Source organism: Marmota monax, unplaced genomic scaffold (assembly GCF_021218885.2).
Source record: "Marmota monax isolate L192 unplaced genomic scaffold, Marmota_monax_Labrador192_F-V1.1 WCK01_AAM20220418_F8-fsc00107, whole genome shotgun sequence".
Lineage (NCBI taxonomy): Eukaryota > Metazoa > Chordata > Mammalia > Rodentia > Sciuridae > Marmota > Marmota monax.
Window position 1 is genome coordinate 136,037 of NW_026693761.1, and position 26,157 is coordinate 162,193.

The 26,157-nt window shown below is 34.0% G+C and overlaps 1 protein-coding gene across 7 annotated transcripts in view; it reads left to right on the forward strand.

Moving 5' to 3' along the window:
• The window catches only part of Bbs9 (Bardet-Biedl syndrome 9), a 498,145-nt gene that overhangs the window by 84,197 nt on the left and 387,791 nt on the right, over positions 1–26,157 (forward strand). The gene's annotated exons all lie outside the window — the stretch shown is intronic.

The following is a 26,157-nucleotide window of genomic DNA, read 5'->3' on the forward strand; positions in this document are numbered from 1 at the left end:
TTGCTTTACCACTGACCCACATCCCTAGCCCTTTATATATTTATATATATTATTTTGAAACAGGGTCTCACTAAGTTGCTTATAGCCTTGCTAAATTACTGAGACTGGCCTTGAATTTGCAATCCTCTTGCCTCAGCCACCTGAGTTGCTGGGATTACAGGTGTGTGCCACTGCACAGCTCATATTTTGGTTTTTAAAAAGACCATGTATGAGATTAAGATCATTGAGTTCTGTGAACTCCATGCAAAAGCATTTATTTTAAAGATAGCTTAATTTGGAATTAAAATAGCTTTTCTTTTGAACATTGAATTTATTTATTTATTTATTTATTTATTTATAGATATACATGGCAGTAGAATGTTTTTTGACACTTTTTACGTACATGGAGTATAACTTATTCTAATTGGGATCCCATTCTTGTGGTTGAACATGATGTAGAATTACACGAATACTCATGTATTCATTTATGAACATAGGAAAGTTATGTCTGATTTATTCTCCTGTCTTTCCTGTTCCCATCCCCCTCCCTTTCCCTTCATTCCCCTTTGTCTAATCCAGTGAACTTCTATCCCCCCCACCCCCTCACCCCCTGCCTATTGTGTGTCAGCATCCATGTATCAGAGAGAACATTTGTCCTTTGGTTTTTTGGGATTGGCTTATTTCACTTAGCATGATAGTCTCCAGTTCTATCCATTTACCGACAAATGCCATAATTTCATTCTTCTTTATGGCTGAGTAATATTGGACACTTAATTTTAACAGGAAAAGAAAAGAAATTAGAGAAAATTGTTTTCTACTATGGGACTATATGTCCTTACTTAGAATAATTCTCTTGCTTTTAAATTACCTGATTTGTTGATAGAAATTGTAGAGCCTTGTAATTCTGGAATAAATCTGGAGTGCTTTAGGTAGTCCACATAACTCAAGGTAAAGGTTTTGTATTGTTCGTGTACTAGAATGAATTAAAAAAAAATTATGGTTGTAGATGGACAGCAAGCTTTTATTTGTTTAGTTTTTTTATGCTAAGGATCAAACCTAGTGCCTCACACATGCTAGGCAAGTTCTCTGCTACTGAGCTACAGCCTCAACCCATAGTATGAATTTTTAATTGCTTATAAACTCTTTAATAATTTTTACCAACCCTACAAACCTTATCAGAGTTGCTGTTCTTCATTGAGTTATGTAGCAAATTTTAATTTGGAAACACATTCAAGCTTGAATTTTTAGAAAGATTTTTTTGAAAAGGGAATCGTATATACATTTGAGGAACCTGTAAATGATGGAATTACTTTTTTAAAGTAATACTCTTGATTAAACACCAAATATAGCATGCAAATTTTAATCCTAAAAAGAAAAATTTTGATATATCCACACTGGAATATGGGGTCTTCATAAATTAAAGAAAGTCACTCCTGTAATTAAGCAGGAGCAGACACTACCATGCATTTGACTATATTTATGGCCTCTTGTCTTTGCAGCATGAACTCCTTTGAAAATTGAAACTTTAAAAAAAATTTTGTATTGTTTGTGTGTATGTATTTAAGTTAAGCATTCAAGCATGTGATTGTTGATAGAAATGACAGAGATCATATGGGTCTGCTTTAAATTTTTTTTTTCATTATTTTTATAAAAACCAAGGTATCAAATTGGTTTTCTAGTTGGTTTTAAGAAAAAGCTAGGGGATAGTTTCTAGGCTAGTATAATGTATGATTTTTTAAAAATTAAAATTAAAATTAAATTAATTTTTTTAATGTCATGGACTGAAGGATCAAGGTCATTTGCCTTTATTTTGATGGTGTTCTTTAGTTTCTGAGCAGAGAATTCTAATGACATAAATAATGAAGGAAGAAATGCTTCATCACCATCTCTACCAGCTTTGCCTCATTTGACCTTCTTTGTTGCCCATCTGCATTATAGAAAGAGCACCCTATGGTCTGTGTGCCTCTTAGCTTGTTCCCTAGCTCCCTCTGTTTTTTCTCCTTCCATTCTCCATTCTGCTGCTTTAGATCAAAGAACAAATCTGATCATGTTTTTGTCCTGCTTGAAATTCCTCATGGCTTCTGTCACTCATAAAAACAATAACAGTGCTTATTGTAAATTTCGTATCCTGCTAAGTTCTCTGGTCTTGTTTTACTTCAGACCCCAGGTCAAAGCAATAGTTTAAAAATTAATTTATTTTTTCATATTGATAAAAATTGTATATACTTATTTGTATACAACATGGTGTGTTGGTATATGCATATATTGTGGAATGATTAAATCAAGCTAATTAACATATCTATCATCATCATCATCTCTCACACACACATTCTCTCTCTCTCTCTCTCTCTGTCTCTCTCACACACACACATGCACACACACATACACTTTTTGTTCTGAGTCCCTTTAAAATTTCAGAGCTGGGCGTGGTGGCACGTGCATGTATTTCTAACACTTTGATAGACTGAGGAGGATTGTAAATTTTAGTCTAGCCTCAGCAATTTAGGGATATCCTATCTTAAAAAAATAAGAAGATCTGGGGATATAGCTAGGGAGTAGAGTATCCTGGGTTCAGTCTCCAATACCTTGCCTCCCCACAAAAAAACTATCAGCAATTGTCAAATATACAATATGTTATTATTAACTGCAGTCTCCATGCTGTAAAACAAATCTCTAGAACTTATTCCTTTTATCTAACTGGAACTTCAAAACAATATTTTCTCATGCTTCAGCCTATGCATAATTTTTCATTTTGCTTACTTCTACTCCTTCAAAATTTACTTGAGGCTTCAATTTTTATTTGGAGGCAAGAAGGCTTTGGAATCATTTATACCTACCTCTCCTTCGCCACTCTCCACCCACCAGACTTAGGTATGCTTTTTGTGTGAAACTTTGAGACCCTCTGTGTGCTTCTATAACCTTATACTTTTAAATTTTTCTTTCACTAGATTATGAGTTACTTCAAGTCAAAAAGACTTATTTCTTCATCTGGCATACTTTCTGTTTCTTGAATGAATACAATCCTAATAACTTGAAGGATTATTTAATATTTCTTATTTTTGAGTTCATTTTGCTGATAGCTACTAGTCTAAGTCTAGAACTACTTTGTTATAAACAACAGTTGTTGATTTTTCTAATACCTAACTTTATAGTTTGTTAGCATACATTTAAAGTTGACTGAAACATATTTAAAATTAATTTTTCTCTCTTCCTCGATATTTTCTTAATTAAGTCTTAGTGTGTTCTAATGTGCAGAGTATAGTATATAGTTTTTGAATATGAGTTCTGTGATTATTCAGTTTTTTTTTTAATGTGGGACTGGGGTCTTAACTCAGGGGACTTCTACCACTGAGCTGCATCCCAGACCTTTTTTTTTTTTTTTTTTTTAAATTTTTGAGACAGGTCTTGCTAAGTTGTAGAGCCTGGCCTTGAATTTGCGATCTATCTGCCTCAGCTTCCTGAGTTGCTGGGATTACAGGTATGTGCCACTGTGCCTGGCTAAATTTGTGTTTTTAAAATTTTAATATGAGACCTTTAGTATTTATTGTACTACTAGTGGTAGCTTGATTTATTGGGCATATTTCAGGAGTGATTATGTGCTAAATTTTTTGCATATAATTTCTTACTTCATCACCAAAACAATCAAGTCAGTGTGATTACCTCATTTTACAGATGAGGTAATTGATACTTCTAAAATTACTTGCTTGGGTTCACACAGCTACTTTACTGCACAGCTGAGATTTGGACTTGGTGAATCTGACTCTGTAGTCCAACTTCTTAACTATTCTATATCTTCCTGTTACATTTATGACACTAATTGCAAATAATAATTTGAAGACAGTAAATTCATTTCAAGTTTTAAAAATTGTTCTTACAGCAAACATATCAGTTAGGCTTAACTTGACAGAGGCAAAATAATGTTTTAACATAAAGTTTTACTGGCTTTTAAAAATATGTTAAAATATATATTAATAGGTTAAAAATAGGTTCTCCCCTCTTTTCTCTCTTTCATACCTCCTCCTCCACCCTTCTTTATAATTTGTTTGTTGAATAGGTTGGACTGTTCATGCTATTAGTTTCCAAATGTCTGGTTTTTCCCATGGTGTCTTGTAATGTTTCCTTAGGCCATATTTAAAAATTTTTTTTTTTTTAGTTGGCAAGGGACCTTTATTTTATTTATTCATATGAGGTGCTGAGACTCGAACCTCACACATTTCAGGCAAGCGCTCTACCACTGAGCTACACTCTAGCCCCTCCCGAGGCCATATTTATTGTAAATTTTCAGTTTGATTTATAGCTTCACAGTTAGTTTATGGTTTTCTTTTTTAAAACATTTTTAAGTTGTATATAACACAATATCTTGATTCTATCTATCTATCTATCTATCTATCTATTTTTATGTGGTGCTGAGGATCAAACTCAGTGTCTTACACATGTAAGGCAAACACTCTACCTCTGAGCCACAACTCCAGCCTCTGGTTGTCCCTCTTTTTGTGTTGTCATCAACAACGATTGATGAATGAATTGGATATAACTTTCCTATATTCATATATGAATATACTACCTTTGAAACTCCACATCATGTGCAACCACAAGAATGGGATCCTAATTAGAATGTTACATTCCATGTATGGAATGTATGTATAAGTCAAAATACACTCTACTGTCATGTACATCTAAAAAGAATGAAAAATATTCTTCTAAAAATTATTCATGCTAGTTTACTAAAGCATTTTGATATCTAGTAAAAGCATCATTTTCTTAAAAAACTGATGATCTACACAGTACTAGAGATCTATTATTTTATAGACTTTAAAATGGTTATATTCTTATTTTATCATTTCTTTATTGTATATTAGCTGAAGTATACCTAAAAGAAAAAATTTACTTAATTCTCAGAGACACATTCATAGAGGAAAAGTAGGATGAATGTTTGATTCTTTCCTTTGTTTTAAAAATGCAACGCTGTGATCTTTGAAGGTAACAAATTAATTATTTGTATATTATTATGAATTTAAATATTTTAGGCATTTCAGCTTATTGAATTATTTTCATATTTTATGCATTTCAATTCATTGAAATTATTTTTATTAATGCTTAAACTTTAGTAAGTATAATATTTATATTCATGGGTGATAATATTTATAAGTTTAATATGTGTAATATTTATATGCATGAGTTTATAATGTCCTATTTCTTAACTGAATTTCTAGATTTCCAAAATCTTCTGAACATTCAACTTGAATTTTCCAAATACATTTCAAACTTCATCCACAGTATTGAGATAATCTGATCAAAAATAAAACTTTTCCGCCTTATAGCTACTCTTTAGCTTCAGTGATCCATTTTCAGTTTTGAAAGGGGGAACTTATAAATTTTCATTGATAGGTGAATATCAGTGCAGTTTGAAAAATAAAGCTTGCTCTTGCTCCCTTGATAATTTGAGCCCCAGAATAGAAAAATTTATCCTATACTTTCTAAAATGAAGGTTATTTTTTCTCTTTGTTTCTGGGTATTGAACCCAAGGGTGCTCTACAATGGAGTTACATGCCAGCCCCTTTTTATTTTTTCTTTTGAGACAGTCTCACTAATTTGTCTAGGCTGACTTAGAACTTATGGTTCTCCTGCCTCAACTTCCTGAATTGCTGGTATTATAGGTATGCACCCCCCGACTCATCTCAAAGTAGAGATTTTTTTCCAGGAGAATTTTGCATGTTTGCATGGGTGGTACTTTTTAATGGATTTGATACTGTTAGATGGTGATTATCTTTAGGGTTTAAACAAATACACAGGTCTACTTTAGTTAGACTTTCTCATGATATTATAGATATATATTGTAGATCTTTTTAAAAAAATAATTGTTAGTAAGTATTGCTGAGTCTTTCCTATCACTTCTGATTTATGCAGGAAAAAAAGAAAAGGATGTAAGGGTCAAACAAAGTATGTATTTATGTTTTCAAGAATTAATGAATACTCAAAAAATTTAAAAATTAAACAATGAGTTACCATATGATCTAACAGTTCTATTTCTAGGTATATGCCCCAAAGAAAGGAAAGTAGGGACTTGAACAAATATTTGTTACCCATATTGCCCATGTTGCAATAGCCAAAAGATGGAATCCAATCTAGTTTCCTTTTTTTAAAAATTTTTATTATAATTTGTTATATATGCATCAGAATGCATTAAAATTTATATTACATGTATAGAGCACAGTTTTTCATCTCTCTGGTTGTATACAAAGTATTATTCACACCATTTGTGTCTTCATACATGTACTTAGAGTAACAATATCCATCTCATTCCACCATCTTTTTTACCCCCAAGTCCCTTCTCTTCCCTTCCTACCCCTTTGCCCTATCTAGAGTTCATCTAATCCTCCCATGTTCCCCCTCCAAACCCCACTATGAATCAGCCTCCTTATATCAGAGAAAACATTCAGCATTTGGTTTTTTGGGATTGGCTAACTTCACTTAGCATTATATTTCCAACTTCATCAATTTATCTGCAAACGCCATGATTTTATTCTCTTCCATTGCTGAGTAATATTTTATTGTCTATATGTATATATTTTCTTTATCCATTCATCTACTGAAGGGCATCTAGGTTGGTTCTACAGTTTAGCTACTGTGAATTGTGCTACTGTAAACATAGATGTGGCTGTGTCCCTGTAGTGTGCCATTTTTAAGTCATTTAGTATAGACTGAGGAGTGGGATGGCTGGGTAAAATGGTGGTTCCATTCCCAGCTTTCCAAGGAATCCCCATACTGCTTTCTTTATTGGCTGCACCAATTTGCAGACCACTAGCAGTGATTGAGTGTGCCTTTTTCCCCACATCCTCGCCAACACTTATTGTTCGTGTCCTTAATAGCTGCCATTCTGACAGGAGTGAGCTGAAATCTTAGAGTAGTTTTGATTTACATTTCTCTAATTGCTAGAGATGTTGAACATTTTTTTCATATATTTGTTGATTGATTGTACATCATCTTCTGAGAAGTGTCTGTTCAATTTCTTGGCCCTTTTGCAGACCTTAAAATGTACTACAGAGCAATAGTAACAGAAACAACATGGTATTGACACCAAAGTAGACTGATAGACCAATGGTACAGAATAGAGAACACAGAGACTAACCCACATAATTATAATTATCTTATATTAGACAGAGGTGCCAAAAACATACATTGGAGAAAAGATACCCTCTTCAGCAGTGCTGGGAAAACTGGAAATCCATATGCAACAAAATGAAATTAAACCCCTATCTCTCACCATGCACAAAACTCAACTCAAAAGTGGATCAAGGATCTAGGAATTAAACTAGAGACACTGTGCCTATTAAAAGAAAAAGTAGGCCCAAATCTACATCATGCCAGATTAGGCCCCAAATTCCTTAATAAGTCTCCTATAGTGTAAGAATTAAAATCAAGAATCAATAAATGGGGTGGATTCAAACTAAAAAGCTTCTTCTCAGCAAAAGAAACAATCAGTAGGTGAAGAGAAAGCCTACATCTTCGGAGCAAATTTTTACCACTCACACATCAGATAGAGCACTAATCTCTAGGGTACATAAAGAACTCAATAAGGAATTCAGTCTAGTTTCTGACAGATATATGGATAAACGTGTGGTAAGTATGTACAATGGAGTATCAATAAAAAGGATTGAAGTGCTGATATGTCCTATAATATGATTGAACTCTGGAGATCCTATGCTATGTGAAATAAGCCAGTCACAAAAGGAAAAATACTGTATGATTCTTCTTCTTGTCTTTACTGTGGTGCTGGGGATTGAACCCAGGGCCTCTTGTATGCTAGATAAACTCTACCACTGAGCTATATCCCACCCCTGCATGATTCATTCATTCTTTCTTTTTTGTTTTTTAATTTTTTTGGCATGAGGGATTGAATCTGGGGCACATTAACACTGAGCTACATCCCTGGCCCTTTTTATTTTTTATTTTGAGACAGGACAGGGTCTCACTAAATTGCTTAGACCTTGCAGAGTTGCTGAGGCTGACCTCAAACTTTTGATACTTTTGCCTCAGCCTTCCAAGTTGCTGGGATCACAGTTGTGCCTATGCATGCTTGGCTCTATGAATCTTCTTATATGAGGTTCCTAGAGTTCCTCAAATTCATAGAGCCACAAAGTTAAATGGTAGTTTCCACAGTATGGTGAAAGGGAGTTTGGGGAGTAGTGTTTGATAGAGTTTTAGTTGAAAAAGGTGAAAAAAATAATAAATGAATGGTACAACATTGTGAGTTTACTTAATGCCACAGAACTGTACATTGATAATGGTTGAAATGGTAGATTTTGTTATATTTGATTGCAATTCCAAGAAAACACAGGTTGGATGTATGCTGACAGAAAATGAGAAGAGAGAATGAAATTAAGTGTAAAAGAACAGTTACATTTTATTTTTTATTTTTGGTGATTGGTGTTGAACTGAGGACCTCATGTATACTAAGCATGTGATCCATCTCTGAGCTATACCCTAGCCTTAGGTTTCATTTTAAAACATTTTTAAAGAAGTAGATAATTTAGATGCTTGGAAAAATCTGAATTAATGTATACTTCAAAAGAAAACAGATATGAATGCTTTTTTGAATTAAAATTATCATTATCTTTTTAGATTTTTGATTTATAATTTAAATCTAAGATGTATGCCCCACCCCTATCCTGAAGCATCAGGGGTTTGCTTCCCTTGGAACTATTGAGATTCTGGTTTGGATAATTCTTTGTTGTAGAGGCTGTCCTGTGCATTATAGGGCATTCTGTAGCATCTCTGACCTCTGTCTACTAGATATCAGCAGCACCCCTATGTCTCCTATCCGGTATGATGACTACAGGGAGCAAAATCACCTGCTGCTCTATATTATAGGATTAATATCAATGAAAATTGAGGATTGCATTTTAAGTGTAGCTTGCACTCCTGTTTTCTTACTACAATTATTAGATCCAAATTAGAATTTACTATATGTCTCTTTTGAAAAGATCATTAGAAGTAAAAATTTCATAGATTAGCTCTTTGGTATTATTACACATTTTCTTAAGCCAGTGACTACAACAGCAATGCTAAGCTTTCTGATCTATATTTTGTACTTGAATCTTTTAATTATTTCTTTAAAATTATTTCATATAATTCATAGAAAATTTGGAAAATACTAAGGAAATTAGAATACTCTTTTATCCATGTGTATTTTAAGCAAAGTACTGGTGAAAAATATTGTGTAATTTTGGTGAACACTAGAGGCTTAAAATGGATTTCTCCTTTCTTGGGTTAAAAATGATAGACAATGATTGTGAACAATTCTTGATTAAAACAAAACAAAACAAAAAGGTGCTGGGTCTAGAGGTGTAACTCAGTAGTGGAGCATATATTTAGCATGCAAAGCCCTGGGTTTATTTCCCATTACCCACCGAATTAAAAAAAAATGATGCTAGAGTGCACCAATATTTTCACATCACTTAATTTTGTCTGAATTGTATAAATAATCGTGATAGCATGTACAAGAATATGTGGGAGATTAAAAAAGACTTGTTAATGAATGAATTATCCATTTGAGAGATTAACATTAATTTCCTCATATGTGTGTAAAGTAACTTCTTTTGTAACACATTAAACCTTTCAACTGTTCATATGTAATATATAGCTTAGGTGTATATGTTTATATATATGTGTATGTGTGTATGTGTGTCTGTTTTTAATTTTATAAACAATAAAATTTAGGTTTGAACAGAAGCCATAGTCTTTGCTATATAATTGAAAAAACATGTGTTTTGGTGTAGGCAGACTTAAGGAAAGTTGTAACTCTGAAACAATTCATCTGTTTAGAAATGCTTTCAGGACTTTATATGTTAAACTCTTAATTCTATTACGATTATTGAATTTTGCAACGAGAAACATTTGTTCATTGACTCAAAGTTTTAGCAGATTTTAACAACTAGAAATTTCCCAACTTGATGTATGCTGTGTTGGAGAAAGAAGGAAGACTAAGAAATAAGTCATTCTGGAAAAATGAATTAATTTTATAGGTTAACTCTGAATCTTGGCACTGGTAATTTGCGTGGCTATTGATGATGCTGGAAATTTTAACTTATTTTTATTTTATTGTCCTTTTTTAGAATGTACCATTGCAATTTTGACTGATTTCAAGAACTTACTTAGCAAAATATTACCAGGTTGCAAATACATTTTAATAAGTCACAAAAATCTGTTTAGAATATTACTTATTTTAACTAATAGAGAGGGGCTTTTCTCTATTAGCTTTTGCTGAGATGCTTTTTAGAATATTAGAAATTTATTTTATTTTAAATGATATTTATTGAAGAATAAGAACTTTCCATAGGAGGAAGGATATGGTGTTTTATGTATTACTTTATGTTTTTGTTAGATGGAACTTTTTTTGGGGGGTGGTTGTGCTGGGGGTTGAACCCAGCGCCTTCCACGGGTTAAGCAGAAGTTCTACCACTGAACTATATCCCCAGTGAAAGCTATTGATATATTAGATAACTAGCATCCTAAAGTGTGAAGTCAGTAAATAATTGTTAAAATATATTAGATGGAGAGTGTATTTGATTTAAGAAGGAAGAAAAAACTAATACAATTACAGATGTTATATTGTTTCTTGTGCTAAAGATGTCTTCTGATAAAGCCTGTTAACTTTGAAATTTCTATTTCTTTCCAAAGGCTAAGAAAACATTTTTTTTTTTTTTGGTTATCTGTGGACTTTTATTTATTTTTATGTGGTGCTGAGAATCGAACCCAGTGCCTCATACATGCTAGGCAAGTGCTTTACCACTGAGCAACAACCCCAGACCCAATATAATTTTGTTTTAACTTTGATAAACAAATCAATATGGAAGCAAAGATTTCAAGTAATCCACGTACAGTCAAAAACAAACAAAAACAAACCTGACAAGACCAAACCAAACAAAACAAAATGAGAGAGAGAGAGAGAAAAAAAAAAAAAAACAGGAACGAGAAACAGAGGGAGAAAAACTTTTTTTTTTTTTTTAACTGCAAGTTATATGTCTGGGATTGTGCCAGATTACCTTCACATATTTCCATTTAATTCTGTTTTTCTACAGCTTTACTGAGGTCTAGTTGACAAAAATTGTTTGTATTTAAAGTGTACAATTTGATTATATCTATATCTAAATCAAGCTAATAAACATTTCTATCACCTCACATAGTTACTATTTTCTTCCTTCCTTTCTTTTTTTTTGGTGAGAACAATTAAGATCTACACTCTTAGTGAATTCATGTATATACATTACAAGCTATATGTATTCACATTATTGTAGATTAGATCTCTAGAACTTCTTCATTTTGCATGATCGAAACTTTGTACCCCTTGATCTGAATTTTTACAATAACCTGCAAAGTGGATATTGTTCTCATTCTGTTGATAACAAAGTTGGCAAAGTCAGAATACAAACTTTGACTTAACTTGAAAAAGACCACATTTGTTCCTTCATATATATTTGTGTGTCTACACACACACACACACACACATGTATATGTACATGTGTGTGTACATATATGTGTGTATAAAAACACATAAATTGAAATGGAAGGTAATGAAATTAGTGTTTTGATAATATAGTTTTCTACTTGAATTTAGTATTGCAAATATACTTTGGTTTTGAATTTAATGTGTGACAAGTATAGTTGAGCTTAATTAGAGGAAGTGTGTACTGATATTTAGATGTGAAAATGTCATCAAGAAATTATTATACTTATTATCTCAGAACATGGACCCAAAGAAGAGTATGCTTTATTTTGTGGGAATGACCACTTTGCATTTAAAGTACCATTGACTATTTTAAATAGTCTCATTTAATTTTTCCACATAAGAATATATATTTTCCTGTCCTCCCTTTCTCTAAGACTGGTTATAATCTGAGGTCCTTTGAAAGTCCACCTGAGGTAGGTCATGAAGAACCTGACTTTCTCTTTAGCAGAAGGTGGCAATCTTAGCACATTTATTTCTAATTAAAACCAGAACCCAGGTTTCACTAGGGAATTTATTATTACTTTTAAGCAATGAGAATTTTGAACTTGGGAATAGAGTTTTCTTTTATAAACTTATAGTACATTTGAGCTTCAGGATTTAAAAAATGCCCGTTGTGCATTAAAAAAGATTAAAACTCATCATCTTAATAGTTTTGTGGCATTCTTTTTCATTATAACGCTTGTTTTATGAGTTTTATAAAGGTACACTAAAATGTAGCAACTTCTGTTGGGAAAATGTTAAATTAAGTTGTTGGCTTTACTGATAACTTTTTTGTTTGACAAAATTCATTGGACTTTTAAAGTTATACACATGACTAAAGATGGAAGTGTTTGTGCACTGATAAAGAAAGTAACTGAGGTTGTGGGTACACATACAGGAAGTGAAGGGGAAATGCAGAGGTGAGTATAGGGCAATTCACATTTTCAACCTTTATCGGAAATACTTAGCAGTTTCCTCCAAGTACACATCAGCATACACATGCTTATATAAAATTAGGTAAATAATCATTTTATTTTTTACTTTGTTTGATTAGAAACTGGCTTAGAGTTTATTCATGAATTTTAGGTATAGAGCCCTTTTTGTGTAATGAAAGTACTTTATGAAGTATTTTTCATTGCTATATAACCACTGTATTCTTTATAAATTAGAAAGTACAGTTAAATGAATACAAAGTAATTACAACAGAGGACACTTAAATTTTCTGATTAATTATGATTGTTAATTCAGAATTTATATATTCATTTATATCCATATACATACTTTAAAGAAAATGGTTTGCCTTATAAATATATTGTGACTATTTGTCATGTCAATAAATATAAATTGACCTCATCTTTTAAAAAATGTTTATTTATTCCATATGTTAGTAGGATTGCTTTATTTGTTTACTAATTTTTAATTGACAAATAATATAATTATGTATATTTATGAGGTACAATGTGACATTTTAATACATGTATTCGTTTTAGAAAGATTAAATCAAGCTAACTAACATATCCATCACTTCACCACCTTAGTTTTCTGTGGTGAAAATGTTAAAAATCTATTCTTATAGTAAATTTGAAATATACAATATGTTTTTACTTTCTATGCCACCATGCAGTGTAATAGATCACTAAAACTTGTTTTTCCAGTCTAATTTAAACTTTTCCTTTTACCTCATTTTATGCATACATTTTTTTTATGATTACCTATTTTTTTATTCTTTTTTTATTATTAGTTGTTCAAAACATTACAAAGCTCTTGACATATCATATTTCATACATTTGATTCAAGCATATTATAAACTCCCATTTTTACCCTGTATACGTATTGCAGATTCACATCAGTTCCACATCCACTTTTTTACATACTTCCATACTAGTGTCTGTTGTATTCTGCTGCCTTTCCTTTCCTCTACTATCCCCCCTCCCCTCCCCTCCCCTCCCCTCTCCTCCCATCTTCTCTCTCTACCCCATCTACTGTAATTCATTTCTCTCTCTTGTTTTTTCCCCTTTCCCCTCACTTCCTCTTGTATATAATTTTGTATAACAATGATGGTCTCCTTCCTTTACCATGCAATTTCCCTTCTCTCTCTCTTTCCCGCCCCCCTCTCGACCCTATTTAATGGTGATCTTCTTCTCATGCTCTTCGACCCTACTCTGTTCTTAGTTGCTCTCCTTATATCAAAGATGACATTTGGCATTTGTTTTTTAGGGATTGGCTAGCTTCACTTAGCATAATCTGCTCTAGTGCCATCCATTTCCCTGCAAATTCCATGATTTTGTCATTTTTTAGTGCTGCGTAATACTCCATTGTGTATAAAAGCCACATTTTTTTTTTATCCATTCATCTATTGAAGGGCATCTGGGTTGATTCCACAGTCTAGCTATTGTGAATTGTGCTGCTATGAACATTGATGTAGCAGTATCCCTATAGTACGCTCTTTTAAGGTCTTCAGGGAATAGTCCGAGAAGGGCAATAGCTGGGTCAAATGGTGGTTCCATTCCCAGCTTTCCCAGGAATCTCCATACTGCTTTCCAAATTGGCCACACCAATTTGCAGTCCCACCAGCAATGTACAAGTGTACCCTTTTCCCCACATCCTTGCCAGCACTTGTTGTTTGACTTCATAATGGCTGCCAATCTTACTGGAGTGAGATGGTATCTTAGGGTGGTTTTGATTTGCATTTCTCTGACTGCTAGAGATGGTGAGCATTTTTTCATGTACTTGTTGATTGATTGTATGTCCTCCTCTGAGAAGTGTCTGTTCAGGTCCTTGGCCCATTTGTTGATTGGGTTATTTGTTATCTTATTGTTTAATTTTTTGAGTTCTTTGTATACTTTGGATATTAGGGCTCTATCTGAAGTGTGAGGAGTAAAACATATATCATAATTAAAATTTTTTTTTAATTAGGGCTTTCTAGTTATACATAGTAGTTGGTTCATCCCAACAGACTCATACATGCATGGAATTCGATTTCAGTTCATGATCCCCTCCCCCTGCTTCCCCCTTGTCCATTTAATGCTCTTAATTTTTAAGAAATTAATCACTGAATTTGTTTTCCTTTTTAAAATATTTTTTTATTTTGAGATATCTTCTTATGCTGCCCAGGATGATCTTCAACTTCTGGACTCAAACAATTCTCTCTCCTCAACCTTCTGAATAACTGATACTATAGGCATGTGTTCCCATGCCCAGCTTATTAGTGATTCTTTATATATTTATTAAAAATATAAAGCTAATACTTTTTTCTTTTTAATGATTCTTTATACATTTATTAAAAGTATAAAGCTAATCCTTTTTTTTTTTCTTTTTGCAGTGTTGGGTATTGAACCCAGGGCCTCATGCATGACAGGCAATACCACTGAGCCACATTCCCAGCCTTAAAATTAATATGTTGTTATTTTATAAAAAATAAAAACTGAAAGCCCTTTTCATTTCCTTCTCTCAATGAAATCTCACTCTTCTCCCAAGATGGAGTGCAACCCTTTACTTACATACATTATTCAATGCAGTTACAAACACATTTTGTTTTACATAAATAAATCATAAATGATATCACTATATATTTAGTCTATAAGTTGCACAATTCATTTACATGGACATCTTTTCATGTCCAAACATACAGACCTATCTATGTTCTTATATGGGGTATATAGAATTCCATATATGGATATTTCATAATTTATTTAGTCATTGAGATTGCTTCTAAAACTTGCAATTATAGACTGTGTTTTTTCATTGTTTTGCTCTGCATAAATAAACAGACTCAGAGTAAAACTCATATGTGAGTATCCCATTGGTCTGACATGACATGTATTTTAGCATTTACAATTAATATTACTTGTATTTGTTGATCTTGTGGTAGAGGTTAGAGGCAGTTGTTGAAACATTCTAGACATTTACAAAAGTCTTTTTAAATTTTTCAATTATTCTTTCTAGACATACAAGACCGTAGTGTGTATTTTGACATATTATAAGTACATGGAGTATGACTTATTCTAATTAGGATCCCATTCTTCCAGTTACACATGATATGGATTTTCACTGATGGTGTATTTTTTTTTTAAAGCAATGCATTTATTTTTATGTGGTGCTGAGGATTGAACCCAGGGTCTTGCACATGCAAGGTGGGCGCTCTACTGCTGAGCCCAGGTGGTGTATTCATATCAGAAAGTTATGTCCAAACCCAGCCTAGGTTGTGTATTCATATCAGAAAGTTACGTCCATTTCATTCCTTTTTTTTCTATTCCTGTCCTCCTCTCTTCCCTTCATTACCCTTTATCTACTCCACTTAACTTCTCTGTTCTTCCCTCTCTCCCATTTTGTTGTGTGTTAGGATCTGCATATCAGAGATAACATTTGACCTTTGGTTTTTTGGGATTGGCTTATTTTACTCAGCATGATTGTCTCCAGATCCATCCATTTACTGATAAAAGTTACACTGTCATTTTTTTTTATTGTGAGTAATATTCCATTGTGGATATGTACCACATTTTATTTATCCATTTATCTGTTGATGGACACCTAGGTTGGTTCCTTAGCTTAGCTATTGTGAATTGAGCTACTACAAACATCGAGTCACTGTAGTGTGCTGATTGTAAGTCCTTGGGAATATATCAATTGGGATAACTGGGTCAAATAGTGGTTTCATTCCAAATTTTCTCAGGAATCTTCATATTGCCTTTCAGAGTGGTTGTACCAATTTGCAGTCCCACTAGCAATGTATAAGTGTACCTTTTCCCCCACATCCTTACCAACATTTATGGTTACTTGTATTCTTGATAATTATCATTCTGACTGGAGTGAGGTAGAATCTCAGTGAAGTTTTAATATGCATTTACCTAATTGCTGGTGAAGTTGACCATCTTTTCATATATTTGTTGACCATTTGTATTTCTTCTTCTGTGAAGTGTCTGTCAATTCCTTTGCACATTTGTTGATTGGGCTATTTATTGTTTTTTTTTCTTTTTTTTTTTTTGTGTGTGTGTTAAGTTTTTTGAGTTCTTTATATATCCTGGAGATTAATGCTGTATCTGAGGTGCATATAGCAAAGATTTTCTCCCATTCTATAGGCTCTCTCTTCATGTTCTTGATTGTTTCCTTTGCTATAAAGAATCATTTTAGTTTGATAGCATCCCACTTATTGATTCTTGATTTTACTTCTTGTGCTTTTGGGATCTTGTTGAGGAAGTCAGTTGCCAAGCCTATATGATAGAAAGTTGGGCCTACATTTTCTTCTAGTAGCTCAGGGTCTCTGGTCTAATGCCTAGGTCCTTGATCCACTTCTTTGACTTGTGTTTTTGCAGGGTGAGAGATGGGATTAAATATTAGAGGAAGTTGTGAGAAGATTCTAGAAGCTTGCAGAAATCTTGATCAAATAAACTGAATGCAAGAGATTTTTCTCTTTAGGATTACCACATTAATCTAATTCATCCCCTCCCTCTCTGTACTGGGGATTGAATTTAGGGCCACACAACTACTGAGCCATATCTCTAGCCCTTTTAATTTCTTATTTTGAAACAGGGTTCTTACTAAGTTGCTGAGGTTGACCTTGAATTTGTGATCCTCCTGCCTCAGCCTCCCAAGTAGGTAGGATTACAGGCATGTGTAACCATGTCTAGCTGTACAAAAAATTTGATACACATTTTAAATTGTTTTATGGTACAGAGATAGGCCCAATTTACTCTTTTATCAGCTATGTATAATATCTGGCCACCATCAGGTAGTATCATTTTTAAAAAGTTCAGAAGCCTTTATGATCTAATCATTTCCTAAAAACCTCACCTCTGATCATTGCTACATTGGGGATCAAAACTTCAACACATGAGTCTTTGGTGGGCACTTCATATACAAACCATAACAGTAGGTCATTATTGTCATTATAGGCATGAAAAAAATTTAGGTTTGACAAGATTAAGCAATCTTCCATGGGCACTCATCCTGTATGTGGCAGGTTGTCTTTAACTGTTAACTTCATTTGCTGAATTGTACATATGATTTATTTTTTAATGATGTTAAACATTTAATCTTTTGCTATGACATCTGATCTTAAATTGTTCTTATTAAGACCTTTCCTACATTTATATTCTAAGGTATTTTCATATCTTCTCTTATATTTAATTTAGGGCATATAGACCTCTTGATTTTATTTTTCCCCAAATACATATCCATTTGTTTAACCACCATTTATGAATATTCTTTTCTCATATGCTAAATTCCCATAGTTATTAATTTGATCTTATACTCTTACTCATTTCCTTGATTTGTCTATAAATAATGTATTTATATAAAGAGTGTTGTATCATTTAAAAAAAGTGCAGTATATTTTGCTATGTGGGAGGACTAATTATTCTTTATTGTTCTTTAGAGAGAGAGAGAGAGAGAGAGAGAGAGAGTTTTAATATTTATGTTTTAGTTTTTGGTGGACAAAACATCTTTATTTTTTATATTTATGTGGTGCTGAGGATGGAACTCAGCGCCCCACGAATGCCAGGCGAGCGCACTACCGCTTGAGCCACATCCCCAGCCCCTATTGTTCTTCTTTTTAAAAAAATTTTTTTTTGTTATCTTGTTCTTTTCCACTTTCCCCTGAACTTCAAAAAATAGTTGAGTTCTTTGAAAAAGAATCATGTTAGAATTTTGTTTGACATTTGTGTTAATCCGCTTTATTTTGCTGTGATTAAATACTTTAGGTAAACAATCTTATGTGAGGAAAGATTTATTTGAACTCATGGTTTCAGAGGTTTCAGTCCATGGTTGGCTGGCTCCATTGTTTCTGAGCCTGAGGTGGTGGAACATGGCAGAAGGACAGAGTGGAGCAGAGCTGCTTACCTCATGGTGGCTGAACAGAGAAAGGAAGGGAGACAGACACGTGCGCGTGCGCACACACACACACACACACACACACACGGGATAAGATATGTTGAAAGAACCACTTCCTTCAACTAGGTCCTACCTTCTACAGTTTCCATTGCTTCCCAATAATGCTATCAAATCACGAATCTATCAGTGATGGGCTGATGAGATCAGAGCTCCAAGATCCATTCAATTCTCCAAATCCCCATGTCTGAATGGGTGTTAAGGTTTGGATATGAGGTATTCTCCCAAACTCCTGTTAAGGCAGGAATATACACAGGTAAAATGATCAGAGCTGTAACCTAACCAGTCCATCCTAGTTTGAATGGCCTGACTGGGTGGTAACTAGGCAAGTGGGTCACTGGGAGTTGCCCTGGAAGTGTTGTTCTTCCTTCACCCTCCCTGCCTTCTCTCTCATGAGCTGAGCAGCTTTCAGTTCCCTGACCCCCATCCCCATGATGTGCTGCCTCACCTTGCATCCAGAGCAGTGAAGTCAGCCATCTATGGAATAGGCCCTCTGAAACCATGAGCCTCAAATAATCTTATTCTCCTCTAAGTTGTTTTTATTGGGTATTTTAGTCACAGTGATGAAAAAGCTAATTAAAACAACTGCAGAGACGGATGCAGTGACGCATGCCTGTAATCCCTGCTGTCCCGGAGGCTGAGGCAGGAGGGTTGTGAGTTCAAACCCAGCCTCAGCAAAAGTGAAGCGCTATGCAACTCAGTGAGACCCTGTCTCTAAATAAAATACAAATAGGGATGGGGATGTGGCTCAGTGGTCAAGTGCCCCTGAGTTCAATCCCTGATCACCTCTCCCCCAACACCCCCCCCCCCCCAAACAAAACAAAACAACTGAGGACCAAATCTTCAACACATGAAGGTCTCCTTTGGGAGACCTTCTATATCCAAATCATAATAGCATTTTATTACAGTTGTAGATTATTTTATTTGTATGACTAGTTAGACGTCTTTTGATCAAATTTTTACTTTTTACTTATATGAATTCTCCTTACATTAGGGGTAGAGTTCTTTGTGGCCTTAGCTTTATACTGTGGGATGGAGACAATGTAAGGATCTATTAGATTCCCTTAAAGGCGGACCTCCTTTATTTTCTTCCTTTCTGTATATCATTTGAGAAGATGAAAACAACCTTAAGTTTATCTGGTTTGGGGAAATGTCTCAAGGGCTGTTTACCTTTGTAGGTTTTACTTCACTTAGTTGTTGGCTTCTGAATTTGTTGGGCAATGTATTGATGTACTTTAAAAGGCTGCTTTGAACAAACATTTTATTCTGGCATTTTAGTGGGAGAATTGGTATTATCTGTCATTCTTCTCCTTTACTTATTTTACTAATTAATTTTATTATCTTTGCAAGCAATTTATAAAAAATTCAGTGAGCAATTCAATCAAGTTTAATCTCTTCAAGTGAAATATTTGAAACATTTAACATTTACTATTTAGATTCCATGTTTCTTATATCATACAAAGTGCAGTTGTGATGATGGCCACATTAAATTTGGAATCAGAAATGGATTTCATTATGTGTCTACTGTAAGCATAACATTAAGTTGGATAAGCAGTATGGAGATTAGAAGATAGAGAATGGTAAGGTCTGGCCCTGCTACTTACCTACTTTGAATCCTTTAAGAAATCATAGAACTTTCCTGAACATCAGTTCACTCCACAGTCAAATGAGGACAATAGTTCTTGACCTTCCCAATTTACTGGATAGTAGCTAGGTTTAAATGTATTAATAATGTGTAGGCCAGCGCTTGTTAAACAAGAATTGTTAATTTTGAAGTACAATTTGGTTCTATTAATTTCACTGGACTTCTATAAGGTTGTCAGTGCATTTAGAAATTGCTGCCTTTGTTCCTTATAACCTCTTAAAATCTGCCACAGTTCTTTAGCCTTCCTCGTTTAATTTTTCTGCATCATAGTTTGGTAAAGCCCAGAGCAGAAGCCAGTGAATTTGAAAACTGGTTTACGAAGATTCATTGGTTCTTTTTTCTTATGGTACTTGGGATTAAACCCAGTCCTTTTTTTTTTGTTTGTGATGCTGGGGATTGAACCCAGGACCTTGTGCATGCAAGGCAAGCACTCTACCAACTGAGCTATATCCCCAGCCCTGAACCCAGTTCCTTTTTGCTTATTATTTTGAGGTGGGTCTTGATAAATTGCTGAGGCTGGCCTTGAACTTGGGATTGTCCTGCCTCAGCTTCCTTAGTAGTTGGAATTACAGGCTTGCACTACATGCCTGTAAGGCAATTTATAAGGAGCAATACCTAGTTAAATGTGTCTTTCATATTCCTATCTGATGCAATAATATTCTAGTGTTTGAAAGCATGAAGTAGTCTTTGATAGAGAATAGTAAAAGTACATGCAGTACCCAATCAGTATTGGAGAGATTTTTAAAATCTCTGTTGCTGGCCGGGTATGGTGGTGGCACATGCCTGTAATCCCAGTGGCTTGGGAGGCTGAGGCAGGAGGATGAAAAATTCAAATCCAGCCTTGGCAGTTTAGTGAGGCCATAAGCAACTTAGTGAGACCCTAGGCAACTTATTGAGACCCTAAGCAACTTAGCAAGATCCTGTCCCAAAATAAAAAATAAAAAAGGGCTGGGGATGTGTCTCAGTGGTTAAATGCCCTCGGGTTCAATTCCTAGTACCAAAAAAAAAAAAAAAAAAAAAAAAGTTGCTACCTGTTAGGATTTCTTTGTCTACTTGTCAGCAGAGGGAGCCTTTGCCTCACTTTTTGTTTCCAGAAGTTGGACAGTAGTGTTTATAAAAAAAGAATTGTAATGCATTCTGCTGTTATATATAAATAAAATAAAATAAAAAATAAGTGAGAACATGCAAAAAAAAAAAAAAGATTTGTTTCCGTACTTAGGCTTGAATAAGATTTACAGCCAGTTTGTCCTTTGCTTCTGCAAAGGAAAAAATATTGTCCTTATTTTCTAATATCTTTCTAATAATAGTTCCTAAGTGCTGGTGTGGAGTTCTTTAAAATTGGTTAGTGCTGCAAATGGTTCTAAAATGCTGTTCCCCCGGGAAAGTTTTGAATGGTCTTAAGATAATGAAAAAAAAAAAGATTAATTTAGTGAGTTTTTTTTTTTTAAACAAAGCTAACATTTCTTCAGTTGAAAGTCTGTATTTAGGCTGGGCATGGTGGCATGGGCAGGGGGCTGAGGCAGGAGGATCCTCCAGCCTAGGAGTAATGTAGAGAACCCATCAGCTGTACTTGTGCTGAAATTTTACTGACTTTAAAAAAAACAAACTTCCTATTTATTTGTATTATTTTGTTGGTGATGATAGCCTGTTTTTTGGAAAAAAAAAAAACCTGTTTGGGCAGTTCATAAATTGACAATGTTATGATGAATGTAGTTGCTGAAGTTTTATAGGAGAGTGAAATTTAAAAGCCTGGGAATCAGTGCTTTAACAAGTACTTGAACAATCAAGATGGGAAATTTTGAATTGAACCAATTTCTAGCTTCCTGGTCACCGTTGGCCTTGTTTGCTTCTGAAATCTTTTCTATCCTTGAATACCTAACTGAGACTGAAGGACTAAATTATCTTATGTCCAAGATAAATGCTAAAGGAAGTTGGTTTGTTCTTTTTGTTAAGGGTGCTAAGTTTAGGATTAAGATGGCATACAATTCTACCATCTTCCAGTACTGTTCTGGGTAGTTAAACTTATGTTCTCTCTTTCAGTCTTCATAGCAACCAAATAGGGTCTGGAGTTTGTAATAAGGTACACAAACTGAATAAAGTTAAACGACCAAAGGTGACATATCTAGGAGTTAGGATTCAAGGCATTATTATCTTGCCTTTCTCATTCAAAATATTTACTGCTTATCTACACTTTTTCTACATTTGGTACCTTACCCATATTTGCTCAACATTTCTTTCTTTTTTTGTAATATTTATGTTTTAGTTGTGGTTAGAGGCAATATCATTAATTAATTTATTTTTATGTGGTGCTGAGGATTGAACCCAGGGTCTCACTGTGCTAGGCGAGCACTCTAGCCAGAACCCCAGCCCCTCAATGTTTCTTTTTATGATATACCAGTTCTGCTCTGGGAAGAGAGAACATTCAGAGGCGTAACCTAAATAATGCCTTTTATCTGGTACTTTGTTTTTTGGCAGTAATCTCCTATGATTTTTGGGGAGCGTACCAGGGACTGAATTCAAGGGCACTTAACCATTGAGCCACATCCCTAGGCCCATTGTGTATTTTATTTAGAGACAGGGTCTCACTGAGTTGCTTAGAGTCTCGTTTTTTAATTTTTTATTCTAATTTGTTATATATGACAGCAAAATGCATTAAAATTCATATTACACATATAGAGCACATTTTTTTTATGTCTCTGGTTGTATACAAAGTATTATTCACACTATTTGTGTCTTTATACATGTACTTAAGGTAAAGATATCCATCTCATTCCACCATCTTTTTTACCCCCTGGCTCCCACCCTTCCCCTTCCACCCCTTTGCCCTATTTAGAGTTTACTAATCCTCTCATGATCCCCCTCCAAACCCCACTATAAATCAGCCTCCTTATATCAGAGAAAACATTTGGCATTTGGTTTTTTGGGATTGGCTAACTTCACTTAGCATTATATTCTCCAACTCCATCCATTTATCTGGAAATGCCATGATTTAATTCTCTTTGTGTATGTATATTATGTATAATATTCCATTGTGTATATATATCTACTGAAAGACATCTACTGAAAGACATCTAGGTTGGTTCCACAGTTTAGCTATTGTGAATTGTGCTGCTATAAACATTGATGTGGCTGTGTCCCTGTAGTATGCTGTTTTTAAGTCATTTGGTATAGACTGAGGAGTGGGATAGCTGGGTCAAATGGTGGTTCCATTCCCAGATTTCCAAGGAATATCCATACTGCTTTCCATATTGGCTGCACCAATTTGCATATCACCAGCAGTGTATGAGTGTGCCTTTGCCCCTACATCCTTGCCAACACTTATTGTTATTTGTAGTCTTAATAGCTTCCATTCTGACAGGAGTAAGAGTAGTTTTTTGATTTGCATTTCTCTAATTGCTTAGAGATATTGAACATTTTTTCACATATTTGTTGATTGATTGTACATTATCTTCTGAGAAGTGCCTGTTCAGTTCCTTGGCCCATTTATTGATTGGGTTATTTGGTTTTTTTTTGTGTGTGTATGTGTTTAGCTTTCTGAGTTCTTTATATCCCTAGATATTAGTGCTCTGATTTGTGAGTGGTAAAAATTTGCTCCCAAGCTATAGGCTCTCTCTCCACCTCACTGATTATTTATTTTGCTTAGAAGAAGCTTTTTAGTTTGAATCTATCCCATTTATTAATTCTTGATTTTAATTCTTGCATTATAGGAGTCTTATTAAGGAAGTTGGGGCCTAATCCAACATGATGGAGATTTGGGCCTACTTTTTCTTCTGATAGGCACAGTGTCTCTGGTTTAATTCTTAGGTCTTTGATCCACTTTGAGTTGAGTTTTGTCCATGATAAGAGTTAGGGGTTTAATTTCATTTTGTTGCATATGGATTTCCAGTTTTCCCAGCACTGTTTGTTGAAGAGGCTATCTTTTCTCCAATGTATGTTTTTGGTGACTTTGTCTAATATAACTGTAATTATGTGGATGAGTCTCTGTGTCCTCTATTCTATACCACTGGTCTGCCAGTCTGTTTTGGTGCCAATACCATGCTGTTTTTGTTACTTTTGCTCTGAAGTATAGTTTAAGGTCTGGTATAGTGATGCCACCTGCTTCACTCTTCCTGATAAGGATTGCTTTAGTTATTCTGGGTCTCTTATTTTTCCAGATTAATTTCATGACTGCTTTTTCTATTTCTATGAGGAATGTCGTTGGGATTTTGATTGGAATTGCATTAAGTCTCATATAGTGCTTTTGGTAGTATGGTCATTTTGACAGTATTAATTCTGCCTATCCAAGAACAAGGGAGATCTTTCCATCTTCTAAGGTCTTCTTTAATTTCTTTTTTTAGCATTCTGTAGTTTTCATTGTAGAGGTCTTTCACCTCTTTTGTTAGATTGATTCCAAAGTATTTTATTTTATTTTTTTGAGGGTGTTGTAAATGAGGTAATTTTCTTTGTTTCCCTTTCAGAGGATTTGTCATTGATATACAGAAATGTGTTTGATATATGAGTGTTGATTTTGTATCCTGTTACTTTGCTGAATTCATTTACTAGTTCTAGAAGTTTTCTGGTGTAATTTTTTGGATCTTCTAGGTATAGAATTATATCGTTGGCAAATAGTGCTAATTTGAGTTCTTCTTTTTCTATCTGTATCCCTTTAATTTCTTTCATCTGTATATTGCTCTGGCTAGTGTTTCAAGAACTATGTTAAATATAAGTGGTGAAAGAGGGCATCCCTGTCATGTTCTAGTTTTTAGAGAGAATGCTTTCAATTTTTCTCTATTTACAATGATGTTGACCTGGGGCTTAGCATAGGTAGCTTTTATGATGTTCAGATATGTTCCTGTTATCTCTAGTTTTTCTAGTTCTTTGAAAATGTTTGGGTGCTGTATTTTATCGACTGCTTTTTCTGCATCAGTTGAGATGATCATATGATTCTAATCTATGTCTATTGATGTGATGTATTATGTTTATTGATTTCCGCATGTTGAGCCAACCTTGAATCCCTGGGATGAACCAATTTGATTGTGATGCACTATTTTTTTGATATGTTGCCAGAATTTTTACATCTATGTTCATTAGAGATATTTATCTGAAGTTTCCTTTCTTTGATGTGTCTTTGCCTGGTTTTGGAATAAGGATATTATTGGCCTCATAGAATGAGTTTGGAAGTGCTTCCTCTTTTTTTATTTAATTTGTAGAGTATAGGTATTAGGTCTTCTTTTTAGGCCTTGTAGAACTCAGCTGTATATTCATCTGGTCCTGGGCTTTTCTTGGTTGGTAGGTTCTGATGGTGTCTTCTCTTTCCTTGCTTGAAATTGATCTGTTTAAATTGTGTATATCATTCTGATTCAATTTGGGGAACTCATATGCCTCTAGAAATTTGTCAATGCTCTCAATATTCTCTATTTTATTAGAGTACAAATTTTCAAAATAATTTCTCATTATCTTCGATATTTCTTTAGTGTCTATTTTGATATTTCTTTTTTCATCATGTATATTAGTGATTTGAGTTTTCTCTTTCTTTTTCTTTGTTAACATGGCCAAGGGTTTGTCAATTCTATTTATTTTTTCGAAGAATCAGCTTTTTGTTTTGTCAATCTTTTCAATTGTTTTTTTGTTTCAATTTCATTGATTTCAGCTCTGATTTTAATTATTTCTTGTCTTCTACTGCTTTTGGTGTTGATTTGCTCTTCTTTTTTTCTAGGGCTTTGAGATGTAGTGTTAGGTCATTTATTTGCTGACTCTTTCTTCTTTTAAGGAATGAACTTCATGCAATATACTTTCCTCATTGATTTCTATTTTCATTCTGTTGTGATCTGATAGAATGCAGGGTAGTATCTCTACTTTTTTGTATTTGTTAAGAGTTGCTTTGTGGCATAATACATGGTCTATTTTAGAGAAGAATCCATGTGCTGCTGAGAAGATAGTATATTCACTTGTTGAAGGATGAAATATTATATATATGTCAGTTAAGTCTATTATTGATTGTATTATTGAGTTCTGTAGTTTCTTTGTTCAGCTTTTGTTTGGAAGGTCTATCCAGTGGTGAAAGAGGTGTGTTAATGTCACCCAGAATTATTGTGTTGTGGTCTGTCTGACTCTTGAACTTGAGAAGAGTTTGTTTTATGGGGCATATATATTTATAATTGTTATGTCTTGTTGGTATATC